At 40.7% G+C, this 9,473-nt stretch overlaps 1 non-coding gene across 1 annotated transcript; it reads left to right on the forward strand.

The window, feature by feature from the left end:
• Positions 1-1,172: 1,172 nt before the first annotated feature.
• Positions 1,173-1,276, forward strand: LOC116528935. Its single transcript, XR_004259293.1, has one exon. It is a non-coding gene; the product is annotated as a small nucleolar RNA U13 (small nucleolar RNA).
• The last annotated feature ends 8,197 nt before the right edge of the window (positions 1,277-9,473 follow it).

Here is a 9,473-nt window from a genome sequence, read left to right on the forward strand (position 1 = left end):
ACACACACACACACACACACACACACACACACACACACACACACACACAGAGAGAGAGAGAGACAAAACTTACATACAGCTAGCCCATAAGCCAATACTTCTGACCCTCTCTCCATTCTAACCATCAAGTCAAATTGGTAGATTTGGTTGGATGATGAGACCAAAGTGCCTCTCACTTCGAAAATGATGTGATTCTTTGGCAAGTCAGTGACTTGCCTGTCTTCACGTAAGAACATCAATTCTAGGAGTTCACCAGGATTCTTCCAAGTATAAGATAAAGAATAGAGTCTTTAGTCCCAGGCTCCTCCAACCCCACATGTACAAAGTGGCTTTGATTTTCTGATCATTCCTGAGACTGCTTTGGTTTTAAGATGACACTGATAAATTGGTAACAAGAACCAAATTCTGGCTTGTCCAACTCCAAAGCTGTGTTCATTTCATTGCACTAGTATTACAGGTTTTCCAAATATTTCCTTTGAGTATTTTATCTACTATATGTTATTCATATTTTAAATGTTCTATTAAAATACAATGGTACCTGTTACAAGAAGACAAGTATTCTTTTTCATCTTGGATAAAAAGGATTAATAATTATTGGGGAAATAATGAAAGAGAAAATTTTGCACCTATCAAGTTTACTCAGAGGTCGTCTATGCTTGTTTATGTGTTTTGTTTTGTTTCGTTTTACAAAAGATAGGAGATAGTAATAGCTTACACCCCTTGAAGACTCTGATTTGGCCTAATCAAATATTTTGAACAACCCTTTACTTCAAAGTTGACCTTTTTGTATTGACATAAGGCTCAGTGTTTTCAAAATATTTTAAAAGTTGAGATTCTTATGCCGGGCGCGGTGGCTCAAGCCTGTAATCCCAGCACTTTGGGAGGCCGAGGCGGGTGGATCATGAGGTCAAGAGATCGAGACCATCCTGGTCAACACGGTGAAACCCCGTCTCTACTAAAAATACAAAAAAAAAAATTAGCTGGGCATGGTGGTGCGTGCCTGTAATCCCAGCTACTCAGGAGGCTGAGGCAGGAGAATTGCCTGAACCCAGAAGGCGGAGGTTGCAGTGAGCCGAGATCGCGCCATTGCACTCCAGCCTGGGTAACAAGAGCGAAACTCTGTCCCAAAAGAAAAAAAAAAAGTTGAGATTCTTATTTAAAGATATATTGAGATCCTTTTGTGGTTCACACATGTGCTGACTGGCTTTTCACACTCACATGTGAGATGCGCCTCCCTCCAACCTTGTTATGATGTCAGCATGTTACCTATCTGACATAAAGGACCAAAAAAAGAGAAAAAAAATCAATATTATGCAATCAAGTCATGTCCTGTCACTGCGCAAGCAAAACTTGTTTCCATGTGCTGGTCAGCTCTGCTAACCTCTCTGCTCAGTTGGCCACTTGCCTTTCAGGGCTTTGCCATTGTGTTTGCTCATCCTGTTCCAAAATATCCAAGTGTTTATGGCCAGATGTCTGGGCACAGTGATGACTGTACCATCCATATTTAGACTGAGACACTGGGCTATAATACATTCTTTTCAGCACCATTAATTTGGGATGTAGTTAGCATTTCAGTTCTATTTGTAAGGATGCATTATTTATGTTGGTTGTCGATGGAACAGCACATCCTTTGAGCTCCATCTCTTTCTGCTACTATTTAGTGTTTTTCGAAGTGTTCTGAGGAGCTCTGTAGCTTCAGTGCAGAAAGGAAAGCGGGTAGAGAGCCAAGCCTCCAGGGGCTCATGCCACTTTCCCTTTAACAAGAGCAGTTCCTTTTCTACTCGTGTGCCTGGAGACTGTCTTGAGAGGTTCATTTCTAGGATTTTTCTTTTCCATGTAATTTCCTCTTTTCCTTCCTCCACTCAAGGAAGTATCCAGCTTAGTTTTATTCCTTCCACAGAAGTGTGTTTCAGGGCTAAAAAGCAAATTCACCTGTAAAACTTTCTGAATTTTGTTTCAAAAGATTACATCCATGGGAGAGCATCAGAGGCTTGTGGTGGAGGCTGAAAGCAGAGAGGGATTTTCTGACAGAGGCAGAATGTCTGGAAGATGCAGAAGGGAGCAAGAGTATCTCCCCTCTGATTAAAAAGAATGCCTTTTTCTTTGTAATCATACTAATTTGAATAAATCTGAAGACTAGTGAGGAAAGAAGCATTTGTTTTAAGTAATTTGCACAATATCAGAAATTCACCACACTGCCATCAGAACCTGGCTGGCTTATTAGACAGCATTGCCTGATGTTGAAGACAGCACTACAAATCAGGTGTGCTTTAAGAGCTGCCTTTTGGCATATTTCACATCACTGTTACGGTTTAGCTGTGTCCCCACCCAAATCTCATCTTGAATTATAGCTCCCACAATTCCCATGTATTGTGGGAGGTAGCCAGTGGGAAATAATTGAATTATGAGAGGTAGGTCTTTCCCATGCTGTTCTTGTGACAGTGAATAAGTCTCAGGAAATCTGGTGGTTTTATAAGGGGGAGTTTCTCTGCACAAGTTCTCTCTTCCCTGCCACCATGTAAGATGTGACTTTTGCCTTCCACCATGATTGTGAAGCCTCCCCGCCATGTGAAACTGTGAGTTTATTGAACTTCTTTTTCTACCCAGTCTCAGGTACATCTTTATCAGCAGCATGAGAACAGACTAATACATTTACTCATGATGTTATACTCCTAGATTCAAGGTTTTTGTTTTGCTTTTATACACTCATACTCTTGAAACTGATAGCAATTGTTGCTTTACATACTCAAATTGCCATTGCATGGCCAACCCCATGGGAAAGCTTCTTTCCTTTGCTGACCTTTCTGTCCAGCTCAACAAATATCTCTGGAACAAATAGCCCACAAATATCTCTGAAAGAATCACTGCTCCAAGAAATCATGAGTTCTAGGCCCATCTTGCTCTCCCTGGCCCAAGATTTGGCAATTACTATCTCCAAAAAAAATCTTACCAGTTGCAATTATTAAATGATTGTCCACAATGTGGACACTAGAAGTGCTATCATTCAAGGAAACTCCTAGATATTACCAGAATGCCACACCCAGGGAAGCCAATATAGGATATTTTAGTGAAAGAATGGAAGTCTTTTAGAATGTGCATCATGGTGATCTTCTCATTTTAACACCTTTATCATTCAATTAATTTCACATCTATTTGGGTGAAAGTATTTTGGGAAAAGATAAGAGCTATAGCAAAGGCTCTAGGTGGAGGATATGTGGTGAATTCAAGGAACAGTAAGGGGGCCAGTGTGGCTAGAAAGGAGTTAGGGAAAAATATGAACTCGGAAGGTTAGCAGAAATCCAGATCATGTAGAACCTTGGAGGCTGCTGTGAAAACTGATTCTTTTCTTTGAGTGAAATGAGGAGCCATTGGAGAATAAGGAGTAGCAGAAAGATCCTACTTAAGTTTTAGATATCGCTATGGCTTCTTTGCTGAACAGTGACAGAGGTAGAAGTGAGAGCTCAATTAGGAATTGCACTCATCCATGCAAGACATGATGGTAGCTTGGACCCGGGAGGTAGCTGTGGATTTTCTCCTGAATTGTGCAATGTGAGAGAGGGAAAAGAGTTACGTAGGAACAAAAAGGTTTTTTATTTTGATTTGATTTTGCTATGATCTGATTTAGCTGTGATCTGAAAGTTTGTGGCACCCCACCTAATTAATAATTCATATTGAAATCTAATTCTCAATGCGATGGTATTAGTGGGTGAGGCTTTTGAGGGGGGATGAGGTCGTGAGTATGGTGCCCTCCTGAATGAGATCAGTGCCCTATAAAGAGATGAAGAGCTCAGAATTCTTCCTTTTCACATTCAAGGAGACAGCAAAAAGGTGACATCTATGAATCAGAAAATGTCTCTTCACCAGGCACAGAACTGTGAGAAATAAATTTCTCTAGAACTGTGGGGAATACATTTCTGTTGTTTATAAACCATCCAGCTTACGGTATTTTGTTATAGACTATCCTGTTTCTCTTTACCTTTTATTATGAAATAATTTTGGACTCACAAGAAGTAGCAAAAAACAGTATAGATGGTTCCCATGTACATTTCACCCACTTTCCCCCATAACAAGGATAACGTCTTTTTTTTTTTTTTTTTTTTTTAAGAGACACCATCTTGCTCTGTCACCCAGGCTGGAATGCAATGGCATGATCAAAGCTCACTGCAACCTTGAACTCCTGGACTCAAACAATCCTCCTGCCTCAGCCTCCCAAATAACTAGAACTACGGGCATACACCACAATACCCAGCTAAGTTTTTAATTTTTTTTTTTTTTTTTTTTTTGTAGAGAGGGGTTCTCACTGAGTGCCCAGGCTGGTTTCAAACTCCTGGCCTCAAGTGATCTTCCTGTCTCAGCCTCCCAAAGTGCTGGGATTACAGGTGTGAGCCACCTGTATCAAAATGTATGATAGAATCTTACATAATTATAGTAATTATGAAAACCAGGAGATGTATATTAATACAATGCAATTACCCAGGCTACAGACCTTCTTCAAATTTCTCCAGTTTTTGCATGCACTTATTGTGTGTCTATGTGAATATCTACATATTTCCAATTATTTTTAGTGATTGTACATATTATATTTTAGATTTAAGTGTCTAAATGTTTATTACTAGTATGTAGAAATATGATTGATTTTGTGTGCTGACCTTGTATTCTGTAACCTTGCAAATCCGACTTATGAGTTCTACGTGTTTTTCGCTGCATCCCTTGAGATTTTTCTGCATAAATAATCATGTCATCTACAAATAGGGACAGTTTTATTTCTTCTTTCCGGTCTGTATGCCTTTTCTTTCCTTATTGCGTTGGTTAGAATTTCCAGTACTTTGTTGAATTGGTTGTCAGAGTGGACATCTTGCCTCGCTCCCGAATTTAGAGGAACAGAATTTAACCTATTATCATTAAGTATGATGCTACATCTGAATTTTTTTTTTTTTTTTTGAGATGGAGTCTCACTCTGTCGCCTAGGCTGGAGAGCGGTGCCACAATCTAGGCTCACTGCAACCTCTGCTTCCCAGGTCCAAGCAATTCTCTTGCTTCAGCCTCTTGAATAGCTAGGACTATAGGCATGCACCACCACATCCAGCTACTTTTTGTATTTTTAGTAGAGATGGGGTTTCACTAAGTTGGCTAGGATGGTCTTGATCTCTTCACCTCGTGATCCACCCACCTTGGCTTCCCAAAGTGCTGGGATTACAGGCATGATCTGCCATGCCTGGCTTTTTCTTTTTTTCTTTCTTTCTTTTTTATGAGATGGAGTCTCACTCTATCACCCAGTCTGGTGTGCAATGGTGCGATCTCAGCTCACTGCAACCTCTGCCTCTTAGATTCAAGTGATTCTTCTGCCTCAGCCTCCAAAGTAGCTGGGACTACCGGTGTGCACCACCAAGCCTGGCTAATTTTTATATTTTTAGTAGAGACAGGATTTCACCACGTTGGCCAGGCTGGCCTTGACCTCAAGTGATCTGCCCGCCTCAGCCTCACAAAAGGCTGAGATTACAGGTGTGAGCCACTGGACTCGGCCATTTTTGTACAGTTTTTGTCTGGTTGTGCTTTCAGGGCAATGCTGACTTCATAAAATGAGTTGATAAGTTTCCTCCTCATCTATTTTCTGGAAAAAATTATGTAAAATTAACATTATTTTACCAAACTGAAGTGCTGATATTAAACATTATTCTTTAAATGTTTGGTAGAATTCTCCAATAAAATCATCTGGGACTGTTCTTTTTCAGAAGATTTTAAACTACGAATTTATTCCCTCTTTGCTCAAGGGCAGTGATGGAAATGAGGGCTCTGCCCATAGTTCCAGTGCTGGGCAGATTAACCAGTGGAGAGAAAAAAAGATGGGATTTATCTGTGAGGTTTGTCTGGAGCAGGACGAGTCTTGTCAAAAAGGTTCTGTCCTGCTCAGCACCTGCTTTCTTTGTCATCTGGCTAAAAAGAGCTGTCTTTTCTTGGGGAATTTCTTTTGTCAGCTAGTTGTATGGTGTTTCTGGATTCTGGGATTCTCCAGGCCAGAATGTATAAGTGAAAAAATTAAATAGGAAACTAACCTCCATATTATTTTCTGAATCTTAAAGTACCTAGCTAATTTTCCATATTTTCTCCACCTTTCAGTCTTCTGATATTTATTTTATGTGTTTTGTCCAGAGTTTTTAGCTATAGCTGAAGGAAAAAATATGGTGGAATGTGTTTGCTCCTCCTTGTCTGGAACACATGCACCCTTTTGTTTTTGACCTGAACAACTGGAAGGATGGATTTACCATCAACTGAGATGGGAAAGTCTATGGGTAGAACAGGTTTGCTCATGAATATCAGCACTTCGGTTTGGTTATGTTAAGTTTGAAATATGTATCATTCAAACAAGTGGGGATATTGAGTAGGCAATCATACATGTCTAGATTTTAGGAGAGAATTTTGGGGTTGGGGATGTACATTTGGGTGTAATCCAGTAGAGAGCACGCCTTTAAAACCATGATATTGAGTGCGAACACCAAAGGTGGAAGAAGAAAAGGAAAACAATCCAGCACATGCAGCTGAGAAGTAGGAGCTGATGACAGAGGTCTGCGGTGTCCCGGAAACCAACTGAATAAAAATGTCTCAAGAAAAAGGCAGCCATCACCTGTGTCAAACACTGCTAATCAAAATTGGTATTTTGGAGTTAGATCTAGCAATGAATTTCACAATGTGGAATCTACTGGAGACTTCGGTAAGAAAAGTTTAAGTGGAATGGTGGGAGAAAGAATGATTGGTGTGGATTTATGGGACAATGGGAGTAGAGGAATTGGACTGTGAGTACCGGTCATTCTTTTGAGGACTTTTGTGGCAAAGAGGAGAAAATAAATGGGGACATCTTTGGCAGGGGAAGAAGGGTTAATGGATGATTTTAGTTTTATTTATTTATTTTTTTAGAGGCAGGAAACAACAGCATGTATGCTCTTGAAAATGATCTGGTAGAGGGTGAAAAGTGCTAATGTAGCAGAGAGAGAGGAGAAACGTTGAAGTGATTCCATGAGTGCATGAGTGCTCTGGTTTGAATGTTTGTGTCCCTCTAAAATTCATGTTGAAATTTAATACCCAGTGCAAGAGTATTAAGCGATGGGGGCTTTAGACGGTGACTGGTTGAATGGGATTAGTACCCTTAAAAAATAAAATGGCTTGAGGGAGACTTTTTGGCCCTTTTTACCCTTCTATCATGTGAGCACACAGCAGGAAGCTACTAGTGAGGAACAGGCCCTCCAAGACACTGAATCTGCTGGTACCTAGATCTTGGACTTCCCAGCCTCCAGATCTGTAAGAAATAAATTCTTGTTCTTTAGTAATTACCCAGTCTAAGGCAGCTTGTTATAGCAGCCCTAGTGAACTAAGGCAATGAGAAAGTATGAAATTGGGTATGCAAATGGAGGCATTAGCTTGAAATGGCTCTGTTCATCTGTGCTGATAGGCAAAGAGGCAAATATGTAGGTGGCGATGTGATGAAGAGAGTCTGTGAAGTCCCTTCTCAGTGAAATATGAAGGAAGGTCATCCACTTTTGAGTGTGGGGTAGAAGGTGTTCAAAGTTTGAGAAGAGAAGCATAGGTATAAGATAGCTAAGAGGGCCGAGTTTGGTGGCTCATGCCTGTAATCCCAGAACTTTGGGAGGCCAAGGCGGGCAGGATCATTTGAGGTCAGGAGCTCGAGACCAGCCTGGCCAACATGGCAAAACACCGTCTCTACTAAAACGACAAAAAAAAAAATTAGCTGGGCGTGATGGCAGGTGCCTATAGTCCCAACTACTCGTGAGGCTGAGGCAGGAGAATCCCTTGAGCCTAGGAGGCGGAGGTTGCAGCGAGCCGAGATTGCACCATTGCACTCCAGCCTGGGAGATAGAGCGAGACTCTGTCTCAAAATAAATAAATAAATAAATAAAATAGCTAAGAGATTTGGGGAAGGAATGGACTATGGGAATGTACTAAGGCCCACCAGAATTTTGTCACAAACATAAAGTGATTCCAATTAGGGTGGCTGTGAGAATGTAGGGTAACCTGGTGGCAGAATGCCATAAATCCAGCTTGAGTCTCTCACTGCTTTCAGTTGTCCCCTTCCCTCACTCATATCACCTCTCATTGTCCCATTGTTCTTGAACAAACTGCAGAAAACAAAATATCGCAACAAATTTGAGGCAGCAGTTCCAAACAAACGCTCTGCAGTGACATGGAGTATTTTTGAGCTGTGAATACAGCGGCATCTTTTGGACACTGTATGAATTATTAGCTCAAGGGAGTTCACAGTTTTATCATTGCATGGAGCTATATTCCTTTCCATTACATACTTTCTTTGTCAAGCTGACTTTTGAGACGTTATTGAAATAAAAGCAAGTATTACACAAGAATCAGTGTGGTGTTCCAACCAATTCTTAAGTTTTAGGAGTTGTGTCATGTTCAACAGGCACACACATCTCACTCAGAAATTGTGGTTAAGAATGAAATAGGCCGGGCATGGTGATTCACACCTGTAATCCCAGCTGTTTGGGAGGCCGAGGTGGGTAGATCACAAGGTCAAGAGATCGAGACCATCCTGGCCAACATGGTGAAACCCCATATTTACTAAAAATACAAAAATTAGCTGGATATAGTGGCACATGCCTGTAGCCCCAGCTACTTGGGAAGCTGAGGCAGGGGAATTGCTTGAACCACGGAGGTGGAGGTTACAGTGAGCTGAGATTGCGCCACTGCACTCCAGCCTGGACAACAGAGCAAGACTCTGTTTCAAAAAAAGAAAAAAAACAAAAGAAAAAGATGAATAATAATTAAGTCGTTTAGACATAAGCTAATTTTAGTGCAGTTGTTAGCAATTTATTTTGGCCTAGAAGTGCAGTGGAAAAATTAGAGATGCTAAGAACACCATTTGCTGAGAAAACGTGGGAACCTCTGACTTAAAAATGAATTCCAGTTGCTTTCTCTATTTATTCCAAATACTGGGTCAAGGCCCCAAAGGGTGCAGTTGTATGTAGTTGAACTAAGAATAATCATGCCAAAGTCTAAATCTTGCAGGGAAATTACTTATGACACTCACACCATCTCACCAAGTTCCCTTATTACATCAAAACTTGAGCCTAAATATCTCTCCCTAGTTTTAATGGCATATGGCTACACTATAACCATCTATTATAATATGGGAATTTAAAGCCAAGAGTAAACATATGCCTTTTAGCTCCCCTAGAGTTGTATCTCTAAAAGAAGTCAGAACATGCGGGTCGACAGAAGACTTGGCTTGGACATTTATCTTTTTGTCAACATCTACTCCAAATGGGTAATTCTTGATAGATGGCTTAAGCCAAATAATTGTGGCCTCAGGACTGCTTTATTGTCGCCAACCGAGATGCCAGTAACATATGCATGTGTGTTGGGGAAATGAGATGCCACCAGGCAGTGTTTGATTATATGTGTATGTGTCTATGTGTGCCTGAGCCTTTCAAGAGACTGTTTCTCTT

The sequence above is a fragment of the Sapajus apella genome, unplaced genomic scaffold (assembly GCF_009761245.1).
Source record: "Sapajus apella isolate SASKATOON/1434 unplaced genomic scaffold, GSC_monkey_1.0 scaffold60, whole genome shotgun sequence".
In the NCBI taxonomy this organism is placed as follows: Eukaryota; Metazoa; Chordata; class Mammalia; order Primates; family Cebidae; genus Sapajus; species Sapajus apella.